The sequence below is a fragment of the Oryctolagus cuniculus genome, chromosome 17 (genome assembly GCF_051225735.1).
Source record: "Oryctolagus cuniculus isolate XC-2025 breed Fujian yellow rabbit chromosome 17, ASM5122573v1, whole genome shotgun sequence".
NCBI lineage: Eukaryota > Metazoa > Chordata > Mammalia > Lagomorpha > Leporidae > Oryctolagus > Oryctolagus cuniculus.
This window is the reverse complement of record NC_142883.1, coordinates 27,343,905-27,347,862: the sequence shown is the minus strand read 5'-3', so window position 1 is coordinate 27,347,862 and position 3,958 is coordinate 27,343,905. Positions and strand designations below refer to the sequence as shown.

Below are 3,958 nucleotides of genomic sequence, written 5' to 3'. Positions count from 1 at the left end.
TGCTTTGTTTGGTTTTTGGTTTTATTTTTCACTACTTTACAATCTCCAGAGGTTGGATCAGTTCCAGAAACAAAGTATAAAATAAAAGTAACAATATAAAAAACCTTCTCTTATAATGCAGACAGGAACCAAAACATGTCATGGCTCCATCTTCCCAAACTTACAAAGAAAATACAACTCTGAAATCACGTAAGATGTTAACATCTGCATTTAGAATTGGTTAAAAATGTGCACAGATGAAGAACAGGCCGCCGGTGGTATCATGGCGACCTGGAACCCCCCTCCCCAAGACTATGAAAGTGATGACGACTCTTACGAAGTATTGGATTTAACTGAGTATGCAAGAAGACACCACCGGTGGAATCGAGTGTTTGGCCACAGCTCGGGACCTATGGTAGAAAAATACTCAGTAGCTACCCAGATTGTAATGGGTGGCGTGACTGGCTGGTGTGCAGGATTTTTGTTTGTTCCAGAAAGTTGGAAAACTTGCAGCAACTGCAGTGGGTGGTGGTTTTCTTCTCCTTCAGATTGCCAGTCACAGTGGCTATGTGCAGATTGACTGGAAGAGAGTTGAAAAAGATGTCAACAAAGCAAAAAGACAGATTAAGAAACGAGCAAATAAAGCAGCACATGAAATCAACAATATAATCGAAGAAGCAACCAAATTTATCAAACAGAACATTGTGATATCCAGTGGCTTTGTGGGAGGCTTTTTGCTAGGCCTTGCCTCTTAAGGACATGAAGGTTCTACCACAGTGGATTCAAATGTGAGAAGAGACGTGGAGGCAACGGGATGCTCTCTCAACAGTGCGTGCTGCCAGAGTCTCCCGGACAAGGAGAACCAACTAGCTGGACAAAACTGAACTCACAACTTAGCATCTTGCCATCTGAAGCTTGACAAACTAGTATCTGCTGTAAAACAACCTATGTGGTGTGTGAACAATAGCATTCCTGAGCAAGACATGGCTTGCATTATTTTTAAAAAATTTGTGTCTCTTTAGAAACTAGCCTATAAAATATCACCATTAGATGTAGATTTGGGGCCGGCGCCGCGGCTCAATAGGCTAATCCTCCGCCTAGCGGCGCCGGCACACCAGGTTCTAGTCCCGGTTGGGGTGCCGGATTCTGTCCCGGTTGCCCCACTTCCAGGCCAGCCCTCTGCTGTGGCCAGGGAGTGCAGTGGAGGATGGCCCAGGTGCTTGGGCCCTGCACCCCATGGGAGACCAGGAAAAGCACCTGGCTCCTGGCTCCTGCCATCGGATCAGCGCGGTGCGCCGGCCGCAGCGCGCCGGCCGCGGCGGCCATTGGAGGGTGAACCAACGGCAAAGGAAGACCTTTCTCTCTGTCTCTCTCTCTCACTGTCCACTCTACCTGTAAAAAAAAAAAATAAATAAATCTAAAAAAAAAAAAAAAAAGATGTAGATTTGAAGAGAAAAAAGAATCCGTTGGACTTGTTGCCCAGTGTTAGCCTCTGTTTAAATAAGGTGTTACTCATTGTGCTTTGCAGTATAGTACTGATAATTAAAATTGTATTATAGCTTCAATAGTAAGGCTTTTCGTTTTTAAAGATATCCTTGCAATAAACTGAAGAACCACAATGCCCTTGTGTGGAAGGCTTTAAAAATAATAGAATTATTAAAGATGTTAAATAGATTCTGCTGATGGAATCGAAAACCAATTTTTAGGTTTTTCTTGCAATTCTTACTTTGCTTATTTAATAACTGTACATTTCAAAGAAGGCTCTTCTAAGGAAAGGTAAAACATGGTCTAAAGCTCTTTGACAAAAAAAATGTGCACAGATGAGTGAGAATAGTAAATGTACAGAGAAAAAAATCAGACAAATCCTTGACTGGATGGTAAAAATTAACATCATTGCCCAGGAGTAGATGGACACTGGGTGCTTCTGGGTGTGACACCTTAAGAGGGACACAGGATCACTGATACAATGTTCAAGCCAAGAAGAATAAGCTAAGCCTCACCGTGAGGAAACATCAGAAAAATCTCAAAATGAGGAATTTTCTATTGCACACAATAACAGGATTGTAGCTTCAAAAATGTCATGTCACAAATGACAAAGAACAGCTGTTAAAGGTCCCACAGTAAAGGAAGCTAAAAAGATATGACAACTAAATGAAATGCCTGATCGTACATTTGTTCTGGTGCTGTAGGAAAAAAAAGAAATTCTACAAAAGACATTCTCAGTCATCTGATAAAACTGGAATATGCATGGTAGATTACAGTATAGTATTGTTAAATTATGGAGTTAAATATAATAGTCCTATTCTTAGGACATACACATCGAAGTAGTTAGGGGTAAAAGAGTTTGGTGTGCCCCACCTAATATGAAATGATTCCAAAAAAAATTCTGTGTATATGTGTATGTGTATGCGTGTGTCAGAACCCTGAACAGTGGCTTTGAAATGTCTAAACTTGCTTTTCTTCCATCATTTCCTTCCCTCTGTGGTATTGAAAACTATTCTTTATGATTAAAGAGTAAATCTGTTCAAGATTCATTGTGTGCATAGTTTATCTTACTCCATGTCTGTATGCACATGTAGATAGATGGTGGAAGCAAATCACAAACAAATAGGGTAAAATGTTACCTGGATAAAGGTTATAATGGTGGTCTTTGAATGAGTCTATCTCATTGCTTCTCTGAATTTATTTTTTCTCTATTTCATTCCCTCCAGGAAACTAAAAAATATTCTGTATTATTAAAGAGAGTAAATCTATTCTGTATAGTTTACTTTTTCTCTATTTTCTTCTCTCTATGATGCTGGAAAATATTCCGTATCATTAAAGAGAGTAAATCTATTCTGCATAGTTTGAACTGTGTGTGTACTTTATTCTAATTCTTTGAAACTACCAGTTCATGTTAGTGTATGTGATAATAGTATCTTCAGTATCTATATTTTAACATATAAGGTAACACTTCTACAAACATCTCATTTCCTCCCTGCATCATCACTGTCAGAAAGGACAGGTGCGTGATACTCAGTCAGCAGATCCAAAACTTAAGCTTGGATGGTTCGTGGGACTGGAAAGCAATGGAGGTATGTCTTTTACCCTAAACCCCAGGATGCTGTCACCACTCTGCAGTCACATGTTAATTCTGTACTAAAATGTTATTTTAACAAAAATACTAATTGAGCCATGCAGTATTATCAGAAGTTTCACCTAAAAAAGTTGATAGAGGGGGTAGGCATTTTTTTAAAAAATATTTATTTATTTGAAAGTCAGAGTTACAGAGAGAGAGAGTCTTCCATCCGCTGGTTCACTCCCCAATTGGCCGCAATGACCAGAGCTGTACCGATCTGAAGCCAGAAGCCAGGAGCCAGGAGCTTCTTCCAGGTCTCCCACATGGGTGCAGGGGCCCAAGAATTTAGGCCATCTTCCACTGCTTTCCCAGGCCATAGCAGAGAGCTAGATTGGAAGTGGAGCAGCTGGGACTTGAACCGGTGCCCATGTGGGATGCCGGCCCTAGGGGGATAGGCATTTGATGCAACAGTTAAATCACCAGTTGAGACACTCACATCTATTATCAAAGTGCCTGGCTCAAGTCCTGGCTCCCCTGTTTCTAATCCAGTTTCCTGCTAATGTGCACACTAGGAGGCCACAGGTGATGGCTCAAGTACGTGGGTCCCTGTCATTCACATGGGAGACCTGGGTTGAGATCCAAACTCCTGGAGCAGCTCAGGCTGTTACGACATTTGGGGAGTGAATCTGTGGGTACAAGATCCCTCTCTCTCTCTCTTTCAAATAAAATGAAAATAAATAAAATTTTAAAACTCCAGGTGCTGGCATTGTGGCATAGCAGGTAAAAGCATCATCTGCGAGACTGGTACCCCATATGGGCACCAGTTCAAGTCTTGGCTGCTCCCTGTTGGTGGCCTGGGAAGTGCAGCAGAACATGGCCCAAGTACTTGGGCCCCTGCCACCAGATGAAGTTCCTGGCTCC

The 3,958-nt window shown here is 41.6% G+C and overlaps 1 pseudogene; it reads left to right on the top strand.

Moving 5' to 3' along the window:
- The first annotated feature begins 246 nt into the window (after nt 1-246).
- Nucleotides 247-926, top strand: LOC100338842 (FUN14 domain-containing protein 1 pseudogene; annotated as a pseudogene).
- Nucleotides 927-3,958: the final 3,032 nt, after the last annotated feature.